The 23,677-nt window shown below is 42.1% G+C and overlaps 1 non-coding gene and 1 pseudogene across 1 annotated transcript; both read left to right on the top strand.

Moving 5' to 3' along the window:
- The first annotated feature begins 6,033 nt into the window (after window positions 1–6,033).
- LOC138930050 (pancreatic progenitor cell differentiation and proliferation factor pseudogene) lies at window positions 6,034–6,374 on the top strand (annotated as a pseudogene).
- Window positions 6,375–21,155: 14,781 nt separating this feature from the next.
- On the top strand, window positions 21,156–21,227 carry TRNAR-ACG (transfer RNA arginine (anticodon ACG)). Its single transcript has one exon. It is a non-coding gene; the product is annotated as a tRNA-Arg (tRNA).
- Window positions 21,228–23,677: the final 2,450 nt, after the last annotated feature.

Below are 23,677 nucleotides of genomic sequence, written 5' to 3'. Positions count from 1 at the left end.
TTATAACCATTTAGGGAAAGTCTCAGGGGTCAGCATGTGCATGCTCAGTCGCTTCAGTCATGTCCGACTGTTTGTGACCCCATGGACACCAGGCTCCTCTGTCCATGGAATTCTCCAGGCAAGAATACAGGAGTGGGTAGCCATTCCCATCTCCAGGGGATTTTCCTGACCCAAGGATTGAACCTGAGTTTCCTTCACTGCTGGCAGGTTCTTTACCATCTGAGCCACCAGGGAAGCCCTTATATTCCTTATTTACACAGTAAGCTTCCCAGGTGGTACTAGTGGTAAAGAACCCGCCTGGCAATGCAGGAGTATTAAATGCAGGTTCGATTCCTGGGTCTGGAAGATCCCCTGGAGGAGTTCTTGCCTGGAAGTGTTCTTGCCTGAAGAATCCCATGGACAGAGAAGCCTGATGGGCCACAGTCCATGGGGTCACAGTCAGACACAACTGAGGGGACTTAGCTTGCCCACACAAAGAGCACCTGAAATTTCTGTCCACTGAGTACCCTATTTTCTTATTCCTCCATTTCACCAATGATGTTGTTTTACATCTAACAACAACAACAGTGAAAAGTGGTGTGCGTGCTAAGTCACTTCCACTGCCTTTTCTTTACATTAAACTGTTTCTCTCCCTCTCTCTCTCTCTCTCTCTCTCTCTCTCTCTCTCTCTCTCTCTTTCTCTCGACCACACAGCTTGCGGGATTTCAGTTCAAAGACCAGACCAGGGATTGAACCCAGGCCCTCAGCAGTGAAAGCTCAGAGTCCTAACTACTAGAGTGAGCAGTGTGTGCTTAGTCGCTTAGTCCTGTCTGGCCGTCTGTGACCCCATGGTCTGTAGCCCATGGAATTCTCCAGACAAGAATACTGGAGGGCGTTGCCATGCTTTCTCCAAGGGATCTTTCCGACCCAGGGACTGAACTTGCGGCTCCTGCCTTGCAGGTGGATTCTTTACTGCTGAGCCACCAAGGAAGCCCCCAAAACAGATTAGTGGTTAAAATCTTTTTTTAGTCTTGCAATCGCTTAAACAATTAATGGCATAATTGGAAAGGACAAAGATGATTCCATCCTCTGGGCTGAGCTGAGATTCCACTGGAAAACCCACTCCACCCCCTCACCAATCCCCACTCCCCCGCAACCCCCACCCCCAAACCCAGCAAGCAAACCTCCACTGGTCGCCTGCACCTGCCTGCCAATGCGCTCTGGCCGCCCCTCGCTTCCCATTGAAGAAGCACAGGAAACCAGGTAAGCACCTGGCTACTCAGAGGGGGTGTTTTTCCTGGAACTAAAGTTCTTACCACCAACCTTGCAGCACGTGGACCAACCATTTTTGCAAAGTTGGCTTTTATAGGCAATCAACACGAAAACAGACTGGTTTCATGAAGGTCAACCGACAAGTTTCCCCACTGAAAACATTCTTTTTTTGTTTGTTTGTTTAGCAATTATGTTTCTTTCTTTTTTTTTTTTTTTTTTTTTTAGAAATTTCCCACAATTGCCCTCCCACGTCACAAAACTTTTCTGATTAAACTTAGCTCTTGAATCTCACCCTGTTGTTTCTGCATAGAGGATATCCAATAGTGTGGTCAATTGTTTTTTTCCTTTAACATCATTTCATAAATATTTTTCCATGTTTGATCACATTCTTCACATGATCATTTTAATGTTTGCATTCATGTATTGGAATTTACTTATAGTTTTTCCCCTTGGTAGATAATGAGAAATCAATAGGTATTTGTTGAATTAATACACATCTTTTGGGGATCACAAAGAGTCAGACACAACTGAGCAACTGAACTGACTGACTGGCTTGTGGGCATAGGTAGATGTATACAGAAAGGGTTTTTTTTTTTTCAACATTATTTTCTCAGGCTTAATTTATGGGCTTGGAATATATCGATCAGAGAATAAGAATTTTTTCATTACTCTAGTTACATATTGCTGTAGAAGGCGTTTTAGTTAAAAACACAAGGTTTGGACTTCAACAAAGTTTGATTAAGCTGCTTCTGCCTATGCTGGCCATCTGAGGGTTGACTGGTTACCTCACCTCTCTGAGTCACAGATTCCTCCATTATTAGATGAGAGAAACAGTCTCCCTGCACAAAAGTGCTATGAGGAAGGTGAGTTGGCTACTGTGGTTATTACGATCACCACTTCCAACAATACGTGTTTTCCCCCACCTTACGAATATTGAGTTTTACCTTTCAGAACAATTAAGTAGGTATAAATTGGTACATTTTTTGCATTTTTACTTCCTTGTCCCATGAAAGTGAAAGTTGCTCAGTCGTGTCTGACTTTGTGACCCCATGATCTATACATTCCTTGGAATTCTCCAGGCCAGAATACTAGAGTGGGTAGCCTTTCCCTTCTCCAGGGGATCTTCCCAACCCAAGGACTGAACCCAGGTTTCCAGCAATGCAGGCAGATCTTTTATCAGCTGAGCCACAAGGGTTTAACTTTTTTTTTCAAGTATTGATTTATGCTATGCACTTTTTGTTCTGCGAATTGTCTATCCTCTTCCCCACAGTTGGAATTGTACATTATCAAATAATTGTGCTAATGAAGAGCTGTCTAGGGGACTTCCCTGGCAGTCCAGTGGTTAAGACTGCACCCCTATGGCAGAGCGGGTGCAGGTTCAATCCCATTAGGGATCCTGCATGCTGCCTGGCATGGCCAAAAAAGAGTTGTCTCTTTTAGCCTTCAGATTTGATTTTAGCTGATTTTAACTCACTGAAAATCCCAGCTGAGATCAGTTGTGCCCTATGGTAGGAGATGTATAGTTCTAAGTTTGTTTTTTTTTTTTTTCTGCATTGCTAGCCAGTTGTTCCAAAGTCCTTGCTTACTAAAAATATTTTGCTCATTGTTTTAGGGTGCATATTTGACATCTGTTAATGTTATATATGCTAAAAGCTATTTACAACCTCTCTGTTCCGTTGATAAATATTTCACCTTTAAGCCAGCACCACAGTCTTAAAGAATATTGCTTTTTAGCCTGCTCTAATTCATGGTGAGATGAATCTTGCTTATTACTGCTAAGACTATTTTTTGGTTTTCTTGCTTATTTTCCTCTTTTAATCAAAACCATGTTAAAAAGTTAGAAAATCATTGGGAACAAATTGTCATGTTTACAATTATGCTGTTTTTCCATTCAAGAGCAGATGTATAGCAGGCCATTTTCCATTTTACAAATCACACCTGAAACTTAAAATAGTCTGCAAGTATTGGTGAAGTCCCGCAACTATTCCCTAATTTAGTCTCTCTTTAGAAAGAGAAGCCAGTTCTCTTTCTAACATTCAGTAGCTGTAGTAAGCAGAATAATACCTCCTCCCAAAGATGTCCATAATCCTTGGAACTTGTCATATTCCCTGGAACTTGTGAATATGCTATGTTACATGCCAAAGGAGATTTGAGGCAGAAGATAGAATTAAGGTTGTTAATCAGTTCAGTTCAGTTCAGTTGCTAAGTCGTGTCCAACTCTTTGTGACCCCATGGACCACAGCACACCAGGCTTGCCTGTCCTTCACCAACTCCCGGAGCTTACTTAAACTCATGTCCATCAAGTCAGTGATGCCATCCAACCATCTCATCCTCTGTCCACCTTCTCCTCCTGCCTTCAATCTTTCCCAACATCAGGATCTTTTCCAGGGACTCAGTTCTTCGAATCAGGTGGCCAAAGTATTAGTTTCAGCTTCACCATCAGTCCTTCCAATGAATGTTAAGGACTGATTTCCTTTAGGATGACCTGGTTGTATCTCCTTGCAGTCCAAGGGACTCTCTAGAATCTTCTTCAGAGGCATCAATCATTTGGTGCTCAGCTTTCCTTATAGTCCAACTCTCACATCCATACATGACTACTGGAAAAACCATAGGTTTGACTAGACGGACTTTGTTGGCAAAGTAACGTCTCTGCTTTTTAATATGCTGTCTAGGTTGATCATAGCTTTCCTTCCAAGGAGCAAGCGTCTTTTAATTTCATGGTTGCAGTCACCATCTGCAGTGATTTTGGAACCCCCCAAAAAATAAAGTCTGTCACTGTTCCAATGTTTCCATTGTTTCCCCATCTATTTGCCCTGAAGTGATGGGACCAGATGCCATGATCTTAGTATTCTGAATGTTGAGTTTTAACCCAGCTTTTTCACTCTCTTCTTTCACTTTCATCAAGAGGCTCTTTAGTTATTATTCACTTTCTGCCATATAGGTGGTGTCATCTGTTTATCTGACGTTATTGATATTTCTCTTGGCAATCTTGATTCCAGCTTGTGCTTTATGCAGCCTGGAATTTCACATGATGTACTCTGCATAGAAGTTAAATAAGTAGGATAACAATATACAGCCTTGACATACTCCCTTCCCAATTTGGAACCAATCTGTTGTTCCATGTCCAGTTCTAACTGTTGCTTCTTGACCTGCATACAGATTTCTCAGGAGGCAGGTCAGGTGGTCTGGTATTCCCATCTCTTGAAGAATTTTCCAGTTTGTTGTGATCCACACAGTCAAAGGCTTTGGCATAGTCAATAAAGCAGAAATACACATTTTTCTGGAACTCTCTTGGTCTTTCAGTGATCCAAAGGATGTTGGCAATTTGATCTCTGGCTCCTCTGACTTTTCTAAATCCAGCTTGAACATCTGGAAGTTCACAGTTCACGTACTGTTGAAGCCTGGCTTGGAGACTTTTGAGCATTGCTTTGCTAGCGTGTGAGATGAGTCCAATCATGCAGTAGTCTGAACATTCTTTGGCATTGCCTTTCTTTGGGATTGGAATGAAAACTGACCTTTTCCAGTCCTGTGGCCACTGCTGAGTTTTCCAAGTTTGCTGGCATATTGAGTGCACACTTTCACAGCAGCATCTCTTAGGATTTGAAATAGCTCAACTGGAATTCCATCACCTCCACTAGCTTTGTTTGTAGTGATGTTTCCTAAGGCCCACTTGACTCTGCATTCCAGAATGTCTGGCTCTAGGTGAGTGATCACACCATCGTGGTTATCTGGGTCATGAAGATCTTTTTTATATAGTTCTGTGTATTCTTGTCACCTCTTCTTAATATCTTCTGCTTCTGGTAGGTTAATCAGCTGACTTTAAAGTAAGGAGATGATCTGGATTATCTGGGTGGGTCCAATGTAAGCACAAGGGCCCTTAAAATTAGAAAGAGGAAGGCAGAAAGGTAGGTGAGAATGATGAGATGTGAAAAGAACTCTGAATGGCCTTGCTGGCTTTGAAAATGGAGGTGGGGGCTGCTACTATTAGTTGCTAAGTCATGTCCAAGTCTTTGCCAGCCCATGGACTGTAGCCCACCAGGCTCCTCTGTCCATGGATTTCCCCAGCAAAAATACTGAAGTGGGTTGCCATTTCCATCTACAGGGGATCTTCCCAATTCAGGGATCAAACCCGAGTCTCTTGCTTAGCAGGCAGATTCTTTACCACTGGGAAGCCCTGTAAACTACTAAGTTGGTATTAATTATCTTCAGCAACTTTAGCAAACTAGTATATTAGCTAAGTGAAAGCTGTGCAAGTATTGTCCTTATACAGACCCTTGTGCTCTCTGCCCTTAACCTTCTACCCCTGAGGCCAGTAAAAATTAGCAGGCCTGTCCTTGGCCCCTACCTTTTGGCTCCCAGAACATAGGAGATATCTTTACAAAAATTAGTTGTTTCTGTTCAGTATATTCTATAACCACTTTGTTTAGCCCACCTACTTTTGTTCTTCACCCATGATCCCTAAAATACTTGGGAATCTGTAGGTGCTAATAACTGGGGGAAAATGAACAGGAGAGCTTGAAAGTACCCTCCTATTATACCATCTCCCCGGGGTGGGGCAGGGGGAGTTGGTGAGTGATCAAATTTATAAAATGTTTACACCATCCCATGACTTTCTCAAACATACATCTTGGCCCTGCGTGTCTGGTTCATGGAGCAACCGCCTGCTTTCTCTTATACAGTTGGGTTCTGTGGCCTAGCACTCCAGTCCCCACCATCAGTGATCCTGAGCGGAGGCCCACGAGGGGTCACCGCTGAGGCCTGCACCAGGGCGCATGCAAGAACATGATAGCCATCCCCTCCAGTGGCTCGCGCATGGCCACTCGTGACTACTACCATCACCTGTGCTCCACTTCCAGTAACAGCTCCTGGGGAAGCCACCCCCCATTTCCCCAAAGCAGACCCAGGACACTAGTGCGCCAGCTGTTCCTTCGGGAAGTCCACTCTCCCATTCATGGCCACAGTGTTGGCATTCCCAGAGCACTCAGAGTCTGCCCAGGCTTCCACCGGCATGATCACCTGTGACCTGGCTTGGGAAGCCATGGGGAAGCAGCAGCCCAGCGGCCAGCCTGGCAAAACCAACTGCAGGCCCCTGTCCTGAGTGATCACCACCAACTGCCAGGCTTCCTTCCAAGGTGCTAGGCTCATCAGAACCCTCCCCTCCTTGTCCCCTCCCCAAGACTAAGCAGGTTGCAGCCAATGGAAGCAGTTCGGTTTTTAATATCAAAACAGCAAAACATCAAAAAGGAAGTCGAGAGAACCCCACTCTCTACTTTTTCAAGCCACAGGAGAGCCTTCCTTACAACCCATAACCCTGTGCCTTGCATCAAGTAAACAATAAACTCCAGGCAGTCAGCACACACACACAAAAATATACATCTTCACTTTCAACTCCAGAAAAGATTTCCCAGAATCATCCGGCTCTAGTTTTCAAGTGTCTGAGAAGTTAGTTCTTAAGATGAAAAGTAAAGAAGCTTTATGGATGACTGGATTTGAAATTTCCTCATCAAACCTGTTGTGTCTTTGACAATTAAAATGTTTAGAATTAGAAGGAAAAATGCTTTCATCTCAAAGTAAAAAGTATACTTTCATTTTACTTCCCATGTAAAGATGTATAGAAACACCAAGTCATGAACCAGATATTGCTGGGTAGCATAAGATGGGACCAAGCCTTTTGCTAAAGCACATTGATAGATGTACTATATTATAAACCATCGCCCTTTTGGTGGCTTTTATTTATTGAGTCTTTATTCTGTACCAAGTAATACGCTAAACAATTTAAATGGATGATCTTATTTGATCATCCTGTTAATCCTAGGACTTGGTTACCATTATTTCCATTTAAAGATGAGGAAAATAAATATATAAATAAATAAAGATGAGACAGTTGTTGCCCACGGTCACAAAATGAATAAAAGTTAGGATAGGAAGTCTGTCTGATTCTAAAGCCCTTGTTCTGGCAAGATTAATACAATGGTGAAGCGCTTGGATGCTAGTGTTAGAGCAATCTGGCTTCCAATCCTAGCTCTGCCAGTTGTTTATTCCATCTGTTTGTTCCTGGGAAAGTTACATAACGTCTATGTCTTCTGCATTCTTCTCTCTAAGGTTGGAATAATAGAGAACTGATGAGAGGAATAGATAATTTATGTACCTAGCATAGCCTCTAGCCACAGAGTAAGCACTCAGCAAAGACACACTACTATACTTCCCAGGTGGCTCAGTGGTAAAGAATCTGCCGGCAATGCAAAGCAGGAGACATGGGTTCGATCCCTGGGTAGGAAAGATCCTCTGAGAAGGAAATGGCAAACCACTCCAGTATTCTTGCCTGGAGAAGTCCATGGATGAAGGAGCCTGGTGGGCTACAGACCATAAGGTTGCAAAGAGTCAGACATGACTTAGAGACTAAACAACAACAACAAATTAGTCTATACTGTCTCCTATCATCATATATGCCTTTCATATCACCACCTTTCATATGCGGCACAACAGAAAGAGGCAGGTAGTCTGAGTTCTTGTGACAGCTCTGTTACTATCTCTAATTTGAAGAGTTCACTTATCTATGTTATAGATAACCCACTGTGTCTATGTTGTTTCATACAAAGTGTGAGAGCAAAACTCATCCCCATCTACACAAAGCTGTTCTAGGGAGCAAGTGAAATCAGACATATTTTTTTAAAAATTCAGAAAAGTATAAAAGGATAAAGATATTATGCAGACATAAGTAACCATTCCATCTATTACTTTACAGAGAACGTAATATCCTTTTCGTATTTCTACTCCCATTCCCCTTTCCTAGTCCAACCCTTCTTAGTCTTATTTCTCCTCAAAGAAAGAGAAAGAATCAGATGGATAAGAGAATTAAAAAGTTAGAGTGGATGTTTGATAATAATAAAGAATTGGTCATGTTTTGGCTGTGATAGTAATACAGTAGATCTGTTTATTAAAAAGGTTTTTTAGAGACACATATTGAAATATTTGCTGAAAAGATGATACTGTGTCTGGATTTGTTTCAGAATAAATCCAGGCATAGGGTATCAGTATTGGAGAATGAGTGAGGGCACTGATGTATCAAGATTGGCCTTGAATGACAGTCATTAAAACTGGATGGTGTGTGCATGGGGGCTCATCTTATTATTCTCTCTACCTCTGTATATGTTGGATTTTTTTTCCATAATAAAACATGAAAAAAAAATCAAGGGTTGCAAAGTCACATGCTTACAGAGTCAGGCAGGTAACATAAATGAGTGAAGCAAACAGGATAGAAACTGTGGAAACTGGGAAAGAATATGTCTCACCCAAAGGGGGCGGGGGTCCTCAGCTCCAGCTGACTGTTACTGGATGGGGTTGGGCTGCCAGATTTTCCAAATTTTTCAAGAGAAGCGAAAAATATAAAATTTTATATGAACTCTTCCAATCCTTAAGTGTTGATAACTCATTCAAATATGTTTTATAGATGCCATGCTGGCCAACTAAAATCTGAGAACCAGATTCAGCCTGCAATTGCCATTTGTAACATCTACCTACAAGGACAACTTCAGGCAATTTTCACAACTCGGAAGCAGCAGAAAAGTGATAAAAAGCTCTTCCAAATCAACAAAATTAGAATGCCATCGTTCTGCCCTGATCTTCCTCATTACAAGTTCTGCTCCTATACATGCTTTATTCTCCATCCTCTGTTCCTATCTGTGAGTTTGTCTAACTTTATCTTTTACTCTTTTTACCTAGTTCCGATCTCAAATCCCTAACCATTGAGAACCAAGACATCTTGAAGTTCCAAACAAGAGGCCTCTTGATAACAAACGAAGCTTTAGGCCCCACCTGACCTGACTCTTCTTTCTGACACATTTTGCTGCTCTTCTGCGTGATAAGCAGGTAACTTGGGAGAGTCTTAAGGAACACTGTGCCCCGAGGGGCAAGAGAATGGACTGGTAAAGGCAAGGTGTCCTAGCAGAGGTGCAGCTCTTGTGTTGTCCACGAAACCCGAAGTATTCATTCCTGGCTGACAACCCACAGGGTAGGCATTTAGTGTGTGTTTCCTGGTCATGGCGAGAAGGGAGAGGGTGGATCTATTCTGAGACCTCCACTCTCCCTCCCTCACTCCTTCTCCTGTAACTACAAGCTTATGAGATGTCTGGGGGGATGATAAGTACACAGTGGATCTAAGAGATAAGGGCAGGTTTTCTGAGAAGCAATGTTTAAGTCGACATGAGAAGGATGAGTAGGAGTTAACCAGGTGGAGAACAGATAGAAAATATTTCAGGCAGTGAGTGAGGACAGTGTACACAAGAGCCCCAAGGTATGAGAGCAGTTGGCACTTTTGCGGAATTGACAGAAAGCCAGTGTAGCTGCAGAAAGGAGGAGAGTGGCTAGAGACGGAGCTAAGGTTGCAGGCAAGGGCCAGATGATGTAAAGCCTTGTCAGGTCCAAACTGAAGAGCCCAGTGAATCCAGGACACTGTGCTGGACGCCATGGAGGCTATAGACACAGTGCAGACCTGGTCCCTGCCTCCAGGAGCAGACAGTAGCCAGCGGGATATTAGGCAAGGGCCATTAGGGCTGCTAAAGAATGTTATTTGGAGTTATTGAGGAGGAAGTGATCACTCTGTATGTGTGTGTGTGTGTGTGTGTGTGTGTGTGTGTGTGTGTGTGTGTGTGTATCCGTGGCTGTGCCATGTAGCATGTGGATCTTAGTTCCCCAGCCAGGGATCGACCCTGTGCCGCCTGCATTGGAAGCCCAGAGTTTTAACCTCTGGGCCACCAGAGAAGGCCTAGAAGCGGTTACTTCTGAATGGAGGAAGAGAAGAGGCGACAGTTACTTGAACCCTGAAGGATAAATGGAATTTCAACAGAGAACATGGTCAGAGAATCTCTGGCAGTGGGCGCAACCTGCACAAGGGAGCAGAGGCAAGGCAATTCAGAGCATACTGGGGAGGAAAGGAGAGTAAAGCTGAGGGTGGGAACAGACTTTGAGAAATGATGCTATTGTGCAGTAGAGCTTTGGTGGGAGGGGGGGGCCTAGTATGCCAAGCTATTTTGTCTTCATTCTGTTGGTAATGGAGAGTTACTGAAGGCTTTAGAAAATCTAGTATTGGAGGGAACAGTAATTTACTGGGAAGTCATTCCTTTTGGTCTTTAGATCACTTGCCTTCTGTAAGCACCGGCAAATAAAGCTGGGTCTAACAGAAAATGAGTGTGATAATATCACTTTTTAAACACTGTTAACAGAATAGAAATACAATAGAGACATATATAACAAACAGTTCCCAAAGGCATTCACGTTTTCATACTACCTCAAATCATGTTAGCATTTCAATTTCTACTAATACAAGGAACATTATTCTTTAAAAAAAAAAATAGGGAAAACAACAACAACAAAAAAAACCCTTAACTTTTGCAATGATCTCAGCAACTAAGTTAGGAAGAAAGCCAGGCTACTTACTATCTCCAGTTAAAAATATTTAGTGCAAATTTTTGGAACCTTCCATGAACTGCTGAAACACACAGTTTAAGCATTCAAAAATCGGTTTAATTACCATATTAGCAAACTGGAAAAGAAAAACCATTTCAATAGATGCAGAAAAAGCATTTGGCAAAATATAACCTCCATTCCTGAGTAAAACAAACAAACAAACAAACACCCCAGGGATAAATGGTAATTTCTTTAATCTGTAAAAGACAACTATGAAAAATCCCCAATTAACATCATGATGGTAATAGACTGAATGCTTTCTGCTTAAGGACAGAAACAAGGCAAGGAAGTTCAGGGAGTTGAAGGTATAGTCTCAATTTTCTCTGTGAAGGAGACATTATCCTCTGCCTATGCCCAATTTTTTAACTCTATCAGTTTGTTATTGTTCACAGATATTGAAAGACTAACAAAGAAGAAAAAGAAAACTTGGCTTTGGGTAAGTAATGTAAAGCCCAATTCATCCATTAGAATCGCTTGCTCTGCGGTAATTCACGAAGCATCACCATGCCAAGCACTACACATAATGGGATATGCACTTCGAGGATTTCAGCTGTAATGAAGCAATAGTTCTCAAACTCTGGTATGCATCTGAATCATCTAGGAATACTAAAGTTCATATTTCTAGGCCCTAACTCCAGAATATCTAGTTCAGTAGGTCTGGAGTGGAACCTGGGAGTCAGAGAATCTATTTTTTTAAAAGCTTCTCTCAATTCCTGGTACTGATGCAGGTGGCTCCTAGACTCCATTGGATATATACTGTAGTAAAGACATCACAAATATTTTGCTATTTTGCTATTTGCTATTTAGGTTGCTTTATTTTGCAACCTGATTTTGCTATAAGGACACTGGATGATGACACTACTGAAACATTCCAGCTTCGGGGTTATGTGTTTATAGCATCCTAAGCCACAAAGACATACTCTTCAAACTTTCTCTACCCCTGCCTCCCAGTACCCTACTCTCTTCTAGGCTTCCTCCCTGTTCTCTGGCTGCCCACTTGACAGTTTGATAAAGACCAGCTATGTATTGAGATATGTGAAATTCCCAGAGGGAGAGGCATTTGGGGGACCCCACCCTGCTGAAATCATATTTGTTTCTGCTTCTCTGCCCTCTTGGCCATTCATTCCTTCTCTCCTTAGCCTCTGGGATCATCTCTCTTTATCATCAGGGCTGTCTATGTACAAAACAATGGATCACATTGTAAGTGTAATTAAGGCCATTAAGGTCAAAAATAATTCCATACAGTGAAAAGATAGCACTGATAAGCTAACCCAAATTACATTTGTTTCCTGTCCACATTAATTTGTTTTGCGAGTGCAGAACACAGTTGAAAGAACAACATGCTGTCTGACAGGCCCTGAAAAGCAGCACTTGCTGTGAGTAATTTAAATTGAGCACTATTACCATTTACAGATTGATTCTGCTTAAAATCAATAACAAGGGAAGGTCTCAAAGCTTTAAGCTGATACTAATCACTTTGGTTCAGTAACTCCTTGTAGTTAAGTTATATATATTTCTTCCTTCGTCTCTTAGTCATTGTAGCCTCTTGAGTGCCAAAATGATCTTTAAATATTTTGCAAGTTCTCCTTTCTTTCCCGTCCCTGTCATCTAGAAATTTTTGTGATAGAAAACTTTCCTTGGAGAGAGTTGATCACAAGTTCAAGGCAGGGGTGGAGGAGGAAAAAGCAGCTAATAGAAATACATATTAAGAACAATATACGTCTGGTGCCTAAAGTAACTTTTTAAGTCCCCATTTTATTTTATTTATTTACTTTATTTTTTGCTGTGCTGGATCTTCGTTGCTGCACAGGCTTTCTCTAGTTGAGGCTGCTTTTCATTGTGGCGCCTGTGCTTTCATTGCAATAGCTTCTCTTGTTGAAGAGCACGGGCTCTAAGGTACACGGGCTTAGTTGCCCTGAGTCATGTGGGATCTTACAGGACCAGGGATTGAACCCATGTCCCCTGCATTAGTAGGCAGATTCTTAACCACTGGACCACCAGGGAAGTCACTAAGGTAATTTTATTATGTCATATTGACAACTTCTGGAGAAGGAAATGGCAACCTACTCCATTATTCTTGTCTGGGAAATCCCATGGACTGAGGAGCTTGGTGGGCTACATGCAGTCCAAGGGGTAGCAAAGAGTCAGACACAACTTAGTGACTAAACAGAAACAACATTGGCATCTTCTACTATCAACACAAGTCTTAGAATGAATATTGGTCTTGGAAGAACACTGCTTCAGTCTCCCCTTTTCAGACAGGAAAATTGAGATCCCAGCAATTTGAGTTTTGCTTTCTTCTTCCCTCTTGTCCTCCTTCCTGCTACCCTTCACTTGCCTCCGAGCCAGCCTAGACTCTAAGGTTAGTCATTTAAGTCATTTTATATCTAGAAGCCAGGAACCCCTGACCCTTTTGACCTGCTTTGTCAGTCCCCCAAACTGGGGAACCCCACTGTTTGCATTTACTAAATCTTCCTTGACTCACTCTCTGGGACTTGCATCAACCTACTGCCAAATCTAATGATTCTACTTCAGCAATAGTTTCCAAGTCAACCCATGCCTTCCTGATTCTTGGTAGTAGTTTAGTCACTAAGTCGTGTCTGACTCTTGTACCCCAGTGGACTGTAGCTTGCCAGGCTCCTCTGTTCGTGAAATTTCCCAAGCAAGTAGAGCAGGTTGCCATTTCCTTCTCTGGAGGATCTTCCCAACTCAGGGATCAAACCCGGGTCTCCTGCATTACAGGTGGTCTCTTAACCAACTGAGCTACCAGGAAAGCCCTCCTAATTCTCACTGCCAACAGTCAGTTTCGGGGCTTATTCCTTTTCCCCCGAATTATTGGCACAGCTTCCTAACTCTTTCCTCCCACCATTTCTTTGTCTCCAATCTTATCTTCACTGCCACCCTCGATGGAGCTAGAAGACTAACATTCCTAAAACCAAGTCATCTTATGACAACTTGGCTTGAAACCTGTCAGTGGCTCCTGATAATGGACTATGCAAAGCCCTGAGTTCTTGGCTTGATATTCAAGTCCTGCTCGAAATTGATCCTTGTTTATCCAGACTCATCAACTCTCCTTGCTGTACCATATGTCCCATACGAGACTGCCAGCCTTTTCCCAAAAGCACTCAGGTTTTCCCTTATCCCTACCTTCACTATTTTGGGGGGGCGGTGCTGGGTCCTCGTTGCTGCATGCAGGTTTTTTCTAGTTGTGGTGAGCGGACGATACTCGCTAGTTGCGGCGCATGGGCTTTTCACTATGGTGGCTTCTCTTGCTGTGGAGCATGCGCCCTAGGGCCAATGGGCTTCAGTACTTGTGGCATGCTGCCTTAGTTGCTCCGCGGCATGTGGAATCTTCCTGGAGCATTGGCAGGCAGATTATTAACCACTGGACAACCAGGGAGGTCCCTCACCTTCACTATTAATTTTTCTAAGTGAAGTAAATTCGCTCAGTCGTGTCCGACTCTTTGTAACCCCATGGATTGTAGCCTACCAGGTTTCTCCATCCATGGGATTTTCCAGGCAAGCATACTGGAGTGGACTGCCATTTCCTTCCCTAGGAGATCTTCCCGACCCAGGGATTGAACCAAGGTCTCCCGCACTATCTCCCGCACTATAGGCAGATGCTTTACCGTCTGAGCCATCAGGGAAGTCCCAAATGTTTCTTTGAGCCCCTCTTTTGGGTGGGAGGGGGAGGGGGAAGGCAAGAATACTGAGGTGGGGTGCCATTCCCTTTTCCAGGAGATCTTCCTGACCCAGGGATTGAACCCGGGTCTCCTGCATCGTAGGCAGACGCTTTAACGTCTGAGTCACCAGGGAAATCTAATTTTTCTAAGGACTGGTTTAAATGTTTTCCCTGCCAAATAGCACACTAGAAAGTTTTCTTTCTCTTTTATAGCATTTAATTATAATACATTTTTAGGAAAATTTTTTGATTATTTTATCCTTCCTACTCAAAGTATAAGCTTTTTGACAGTGTGAATCATCTACTTAATCTCTAATTCAAGCAAAACTCATCATTGTAGCATGCAGCCACTGGAGCAGATTTGTGCAACGAAAATACAATATGAGCCACATATGTGATTTAAAATTCTCTAGTAGCCATTATTTAAAAGTTAAAAGATATAGATGAATGTAATTGTAATCATATATTTAAATTCATATCAAAATATTAACATTGCAACATGTAATAATATAATTGAAATATTTTATATTCTTTCACACTACATCTTTGAAATCAAGTATGTATTTTTAAAATTTATTTTTATTGTGATAACATTGGTGTATAACATTACATACGTTTCATGTGGACAACCTTATATTTCTACTTCTGTATATACTACAGCATGCTTGTTGTTGTTGTTATTCGGTTGCTCAATCGTGTCTGACTGTTTGTGACCCCGTGGACTGCAGCACACCAGGCCTCCCTGTCCCTCACCATCTCCCGAAGTTTGCCCAAGTTCATGTCCATTGCATTGGTGATAACATACAGACATCTCATCCTCTGATACCCTCTTCTCCTTCTGCCCTCAATCTTTTCCACCATCAGGGACTTTTCCAATGAGTCACCTGTTTGTATCAGATGATCAAAATATTGGAGCTTCAGCTTCAGCATCAGTCCTTCCAATGAGTATTCAGGGTTGATTTCCCTTAAGATTGACTGGTCTGATCTCTTTGCTGTCCATGGGCTGCTCAGGAGTCTTCTCCAGCACCACATTCAAAGGCATCAATTCTTCGGTGCTTCGCCTTCTTTATGGTCCACTCTCACAAGCATATGTGACCACAGGGAAGCCTTGACTATACAACCCTTTGTTGGCAGAGTAATGTCTCTGCTTTTCAACACACTGTCAAGGTTTGTCATCTCTTTCCTGCCAAGAAGCAATCATCTTCTGATTTCATGGCTGCCATCACTGTCTGCAGTGATCTTAGAGCCCAAGGAGAGGAAATCTGTCACTATTTCCACCTTTTACCCTTCTATTTGCCATGAAGTAATGGGACCAGATACCATGATCTTAGGGGTTTTTTTATATTTAGCTTTTTTAAAGAAGTGAACCCATATGGATTTTATTTTTTTTACAGTGTAAACCATTTATCATTTATTATTATTATTATTTTTTACTTTACAATATTGTATTGGTTTTGCCATACATCAACATGAATCCTCCACGGGTGTACACATGTTCCCCATCCAGCCAGCTCTTTCACTCTCCTCCTTCACCCTCATCAAGAGGCTCTTTAGTTCCTCTTCGCTTTCTGCCATTGGAGTGGTATCATCCGCATATCTGAGGTTGTTGATGTTTCTCCCACCTATCTTGATTCTGTCTTGCAACTTATCCAGCCTGGCATTTCTCATGATGTGCTCAGTGTATAAATTAAACAGGATGACAGCAGACAGCCCTGTCATACTCCTTTCTGAATATTGAACCAATCAGCTACTCCATACAGGGTTCTGACTGTTGCTTCTTGACTTGTATTCAGGTTTCTCAGGAGACAGGTAAGATGCTCTAGTAGTCCCATCTCTAAGAGCTTTCAACAGCTTATTATGATCCACACAGTCAAAGGCTTTAGAGTAGTTGATGAAACAGAGGTAGATGTTTTTCTGGAATCCCCTAGCTTTCTCTATGATTCAGTGAATGTTGGCAATTTGATCTCTGGTTCCTCTTCCTTTTCTAAATCCAGCTTGGACATCTGGAATGTCTGGTTTGCTTAATGCTGAAGCCTAGCATGCAAGATTTTAAGCATGACCTTACTAGCATGGGAGATGAGTGCAACTGTCCAATGGTTATGTCTTGGTTTGCTTAATGCTGAAGCCTAGCATGCAAGATTTTAAGCATGACCTTACTAGCACGGGAGATGAGTGCAACTGTCCAATGGTTAGCACATTCTTTAGTACTGCCCCTCTTGGGAATTGGGTTGAGGACTGACCTTTTCCAGTCCTGTGACCTCTGCTGGGTCTTCCAGATTTGCTGACATATTGAATACAACACCTTGATAGCATCATCCTTTAGGGTTTTGAATAGTTCTACAGGAATTCCTAGTCAAGGCTATGGTTTTTCCAGGGGTCATGTATGGATGAGAGAGTTGGGCTATGAAGAAAGCTAAGTGCCGAAGAATTGATGTGTTTGAACTGTGGTGTTGGAGAAGACTCTTGAGAGTCCCTTGGACTGCAAGGAGATCCAACCAGTCCATTCTAAAGGAGATCAGTCCTGGGATTTCTTTGGAAGGAATGATGCTAAAGCTGAAACTCCAGTACTTTGGCCACCTCATGTGAAGAGTTGACTCATTGGAAAAGACTCTGATGCTGGGAAAGATTGGGGGCAGGAGGAGAAGGGGATGACAGAGGATGAGATGGCTGGATGGCATCACGGACTCGACAGATGTGAGTTTGAGTGAAGTCCAGGAGATGGTGATGGACAGGGAGGCCTGGCGTGCTGCGATTCATGGGGTCACAAAGAGTTGGACACGACTGAGCGACTGAACTGAACTGAACAGGAATTCCATCACATCCACTAGCTTTATTAACAGCAGTGCTTCCTAAGGCCCACTTGACTTTGCTCCCCAGAATATCTGGCTCTGGGTAGCTGACCACACCATCGTAGTAATCTGGTTCATTAGGATCTTTTCTGTATAGCTCTTCCATGTATTTTTTCCATCTTTTCTTGATCTCTTCACATCTAGTAGGTCTCTACCATTTATGTCCTTTATTGTGCCCATCTTAGGGGAAAATATTCCCTTGATATTTTCAATTTTCCTGAAGAGATCTCTAGTCTCTCCCCTTCTGTTGTTTTCTTCTAGCTTTATGCACTGTTCAATGAAGAAGGCCTTGTCTCTCCATGCTATTCTTTGGAACTCTGCATTTAGTTGGATATTTTGCTTTCTCCCTTGCTTTTCACTTCTCTTCTTTCTTTAGCTTTCTTTAGTAAAGCCTCCTCAGATAACCACTTTGCCTTCTTGCTTTTATCTTTTGGGGGGATGGTTTTCTTTGCTGCCTCCTGTACAATATTACAGACCTCTGTCCATAGTTCTTCAGGCAGTTTACTATACCTAATCCCTTGAATCTATTCATTTCCTCCACTGCATAATCATAGGGGTTTTGATTTAAGTTGTACCTGGTTTACCTAGTGGCTTTCCCCATTTTCTTTAGTTTAAGCCTGAATTTTTCTATGAGAAGCTGTTGATCTGAGCCACAGTCAGCTCCAGGTATTGTTTTTGCTGACTGTATACTATGTATCACTCCATCTTCAGCTACAAGAATGTAATCAATTTGACTTTGGTATTGACCATTTGGTGATGTCCATGTGTAAAGTAGCCTCTTGTGTTGTTGAAAAGGATATTTGCTATGACCAGTGCATTCTCTTGACAGAAATCTGTTAGCCTTTGCCCTGCTTCATTTTGCTCTCCAAGGCCAAACTTTCCTGTTACTCCAGGTATCTCTTGACTTGTTACTTTTGCTTTCCAATCCCCAGTGATTAATAGGACATCTTTTTTGGTATTAGTTCTAGGAGATCTTCTAGGTCATCATTGACCTGATCAGCTTCTTCGGCATCAGTGATAGGGACATAGACTTGAAATACTGTGATATTGAATGGTTTGCCTTAGAAATGAATCAAGATCATTCTGTCATCTTTGAGGCTGTACCCAAGTATTGCATTTCAGACTCATTTGTCTGAACAGTATTGCATAGGAACCTGGAATGTTAGGTCCATGAATCAAGGTAAACTGAAAGTGAGCAAGCAGGAGGTGGTAAGAATTAACATTGAAAAAAAAAAAAAAGAATTAACATTGACATCTTAGGAATCAGTGAACTAAAATGGAAAGGAATGGGCGAATTTAATTCAGATAACCATTATATCTACTACAGTGTGGCAAGAATCCCATAGAAGAAATGGAGTAGCCCTCATAATCAAAAAAGAGTCCAAAAGGCAGTACTAGGGTGCAACAGCATGCTTACCCCTCCAAGAAAATTTTGTTTCCATCTGTCACCATGCAGTTGATCTCCTTTACCAATTTAACCCTCCCTACCCTCCCTCCCCTCTGGTAACCCTGCTACTCTGTTCTCTATATCTGTGTATTTCTTTCTGTTTTTTCCTTAATTTTGCTTTTGTTTTTATATGACTCATATGATTAAAATCATGCAGTGTTTGTCTTTCTCTGACTTATTTCACTTAGGATAATACCTCAAGGTTGATCCATGTTATCACAAAAGTTAAGATTTCATCTTTTTATGGTTAACAAGTATTACGTGTGTGTGTGTGTGTGTGTGTGTGTGCTTTTCTTGTTGTTCAGTCACTATATTGTGTCTGACTCTTTTTGACCCCATGGGCTGCAGCATGCCAGGCTCCTCTATCCTCTACTATTTCCCAGAATTTGCTCAGATTCATGTTTATTGAGTCAGTGATGCTAACCATCTCATCCTCTGTCATCCCTTCTCCTTTTGCCTTCAATCTTTCCCAGCATCAGGGTCTTTTCTAATGAGTCACCTCTTCACATCAGGTGGTCAAAGTACTGGAGCTTCAGCTTCAGCATCAGTCCTTCTAATGAATATTCAGAACTGATTTCATTTGGGTTGACTGGGTTGATTTCCTTGCAATCCAAGGGACTCTCAAGAGTCTTCTCCAACATCACAGTTCAAAAGCATTAATTCTTCAGTGCTCAGCTTTCTTTATAGTCCAACTCTCACATCCATACATGACTGTTGGAAAGATCATAGGTTTGACCAGATGGACCTTTGTTGGCAAAGTTATGTCTCTGCTTTTTAATATGCTGTCTAGTCTGGTCATAGCTTTTCTTCCAAGGAGCAAGCGTTTTTTAATTTCATGGCTGCAGTCACCATCTGCAGTGATTTTGGAGCCCAGAAAAATAAAGTCTAACACTGTTACAATGTTTCCACAGTTTCCCCGTCTATTTGCCCTGAAGTGATGGGACCAGATGCCATGATCTTAGTTTTCTGAATGTTGAGTTATAAGCCAACTTTTTCACTCTCCTCTTTGACTTTCATCAAGAGGCTCTTTAGTTCTTTGCTTTCTGCCATAGGGTGGTGTCATCTGCATATCTGAGGTTGTTGATATTTCTCCCGGCAATCTTGATTCCAGCTTATGCTTCATCCAGTCCAGTGTTTCTCATGATGTACTCTGCATAGAAGTTAAATAAGCAGGGTGACAATATACAGCCTTGACATACTCCTTTCCCAATTTGGAAGGAGTCTATTGTTCCATGTCTAGTTCTAACTGTTGCTTCTTGACCTGCATACAGATTTCTCAAGAGGCAGGTCAGGTGGTCTGGTATTCCCATCTCTTTCGGAATTTTCCAGTTTGTTGTGATCCACACGGTCAAAGGCAATTAGCATAGGGGTGCAGGTATCTTTTATTTTTATTTATTTGTTTATTTTTATTTTTGGCTGTGCTAGGTCTTCCTTGCTGTGTGTCGGCTTTATCTAGTTGTGGTGAGTGGGGGTTACTCTTCATTGTGGTGCTCAGGATTCTCTTGTTGTGAAGCACAGGCTTGTGGAACACAGGCTGCAGCAGTTGCAGCACTTGGACTCAGTAGTTGCAGTATGCTGGATCTAAGGTATGCAGGCTTCAGTAGTTTGGGCACAGGAGCTCATTAGTTGTGGCTTGTGGGCCCTGGAGCATGCAAACTTCAGTAGTTGTTACTCACAGGCTTAGTTGATCTGCAGCATATGGAATCTTCCTGGGCCGGGGATAAAACCCGTGTCCTGTGCATTGGGAGGAAGATTCTTATCCATTGCACCACCAGGAAAGTCCGATGTATCTTTTTTTTAGTATGAAAATTTATTTTTAATTGGAGAAAGTAGTGTATATTATATATATATATATATATATATATATACATATATATATATATATATAATGTGTAAAATAGATAGCTGGTGAGAAGTTGCTATATAAAACAAGGAGTCCAGCCTGGCGCTCGGTGAGGACCATATATCTTTTGGAATTAACGTTTTTATATTCTTTGGATAAATACCCAGGAATGGAATAGCTGGATCGTATGGTAGTTCTATTCTTAATTTTTTGAGGAATCCCATACTATTTTCTATAGTGGCTATACCAATTTGCATTCCCATCAATAGTGTATGAGGCTTCCCTTTTCTCTACATCCTAACCAATATTTGTTATTTCTTGGTTTTTAGATAGTAGCTGCTCTGACAGGTATGATGTGATATCTTACTGTGGTTTTGATTTGTATTTCCCTAGTACTGAGTGTTGGGCATTTTTTATGTGCCTGTTGGTTATCTGTATGCCTTCTTTGGAAAAATGTCTATTCAACTCTTCTGTCCATTGTTTAATTGGGTTATTTGTTTGTTTTTGTTGTTTAGTTGTATGAGTTCTTTATATATTGTTGATACTAACTTATCAGATATGTGATTTGCAAATATCTTCTCCCCTTCAGTAGATTGTCTTTTTTGTTTTATTGATGGTTCCTTTGTGGCTCAGATGGTAAAGCGTCTGCCTACGATGCAGGAGACCTGGGTTCGATCCCTGGGTGGGGAGGATCCCCTGGAGAAGGAAATGGCACCCCACTCCAGTACTCTTGCTTGGAAAATCCCATGGACGGAGGAGCCTGGTGGGCTACAGTCCATGGGGTCACAAATAGTCGGACACGACTGAGCGACTTCCCTTCCCTTGCTGTGCAGAAGCTTTTAAGTTTGATGCAGTCCTATCTATTTTTTGCCTTGCGTCTCTTGCCTGAGTAGACATATCCAGAAAAATTGCTAAGACCAATGTCAAAGAGCATGCTGCCTATGCTTCTAAGAGTTTTATGGTTTCAAGTTTTTCATTCAAGCTTTTAATACATTTTGAAGTGATTTTTGTGTATAGTGTAACATAACCATCCAATTTCATTTTTTTTTTTTTGCATGTGGCTGTGCAGTTTTCTCAACATCTTTAATTGAAGAGATGCTTTTTTTTCTCCATTGTATGTTCTTTGCTCTTTTGTCATAAATTAGTTGTCCATATATGTAAGGGTTTATTTCTGGTATCTCAATTCTGTTCCATTGATCTATATAACTGTTTTTCTGACAGTATTATGCTGTTTTGATTAGTATGGCTCTGTAATATAGTTTGAAATCAAGGCATGAGATACCTGCAGCTTTGTTCTTTCTTTGCAGCATCGCTTTGGCTTCCCAGATGCTCTGACTCTGTGACTCCCTGGACTGTAGCCCACCAGGCTCCTCTGTCCATGAGATTCTCCCAGCAAGAATACTGGAGTGGGGCGACATTTCTGAAAGGTCAGGGCAAGGTCGGGCGTGTTGAGGCATGTCGTGACATGTCCCACCGAGAGTGCTGCAGACACGCCCTGGAGGCAGGCCGACAACCAAGCTGTCCAATCAGGGGCCGACACGAAGCCCTCGCCGTCCAATCAGGAGCTGACACAGAGCCCTTGGACACCAATCACTGCTGAGCCCTCTTTTTCTTCCTTATATGGGAGCCCCTGCCCGGGCTATAAAACCCTTCCACACCCCTCACACCTCAAAGACTCCGCAGACTCCCTTTACCCCGCAGACTCCCTTTGCTTCGCAGACCCCCCTCGCTTCCTTGCTTACCCGCCCCGGGGAGTTCTGCCGGAGAGCAACCGCCCAATAAAAGGCCCTGATCAACGGTCCATAGGGGTGGCTCCTTCTTCCCGCGGCGTTTCTTACAATTTCCTCCTCCAGGGGATCTTCCCCACCCAGGATCAAACCCATGTCACTTAAGTCTCCTGCACTGGCAGGAGGATTCTTTACCTCTAGTGCCACACCAGAAGCCCATTAGTATGGCTTTGTAATATAGTTTGAAATCAAGGCATGAAATACCTGCAGCTTTGTTCTATCTTCTCAGGATTCCTTTGACTAGTCAGAGCGTTTTGTGGTTCCACATAAATTTTAGAGTTTTTGGTTCTATTTCTGTGAAAAATGTCCTGTGAATTTTGAAACTAATTGCATTAAATCTGTAGATTGTGTTTTAGGTAATGTGGACACTTAATAATATTAATTCTGCCAATTCATTTGTGTCATCTTTAGTTTCTTTCAGCAGTGTCTTATAGTTTTTAATGTTACAGGTCTTTCACCTCCTTGGTTAAACTACCAGGTGTGTATTTAAAATTTACAGCACATCTCTGAAGTAGTTACATTTCAAGTGCTCAATAGTCCCTTGTGGCTAGTGGCTATCAAATTGGACAGTGAAGTTCAGCAGTCTTGCTGCCTAAGTTCAAGTCCCAGCTGTATAATTTATAGCTGTGTAATCTGGACTAATTGCTTTAATGCATATATACCTCAATGTGAATATCAAAAAATAAAATGGGAACAATAATTGTACCTGCCTCATAGGGTGCAGTAAAGATAAATGATAAAATGTGAGTAGAAGGCTTTAGTGTTATCATCTTTGTGGTTATCGGAGCATCCAGAGAACATCCATGGTTTCCAGCTAATGAATGTTTATAGAATTGAACTGAATTCTGCTCAGAGTTCCTCAAATAGCAGAGGGATTAAAAAATAATGCTTTGACAGATGAATGGATAAAGAAGATAAAGTACAGATATACAGTGGAATACTGCATGCATGCATGCTAAGTTGCTTCACTTGTGTCTGACTCATTTTGACACCTTCAGGGGATAGTCCCAACCCAGGGTTTGAACATGAGTCTCTTATGTCTCTTGAATTGGCAGACAGGCAGGTTCTTTACCATTAGTGCCATCTGGGAAGCCCACAATGGAATACTACTCAGGCATAAAAAGGAATGAAATAATGTCATTTGCAGCAACATGGATGCAACTAGAAATTATCATGCCGCTGCTGCTGCTGCTAAGTCACTTCAGTCGTGTCTGACTCTGTGCAACCCCATAGATGGCAGCCCACCAAGCTCCCCCGTCCCTGGGATTCTCCAGGCAAGAACACTGGAATCGGTTGCCATTTCCTTCTCCAATGCATGCAAGTGAAAAGTGAAAGTGAAGTTGCTCAGTCGGG

This window comes from Ovis canadensis, chromosome X (genome assembly GCF_042477335.2).
Source record: "Ovis canadensis isolate MfBH-ARS-UI-01 breed Bighorn chromosome X, ARS-UI_OviCan_v2, whole genome shotgun sequence".
Classification (NCBI taxonomy): domain Eukaryota; kingdom Metazoa; phylum Chordata; class Mammalia; order Artiodactyla; family Bovidae; genus Ovis; species Ovis canadensis.
This window is presented reverse-complemented; position numbering and strand designations above follow the sequence as displayed.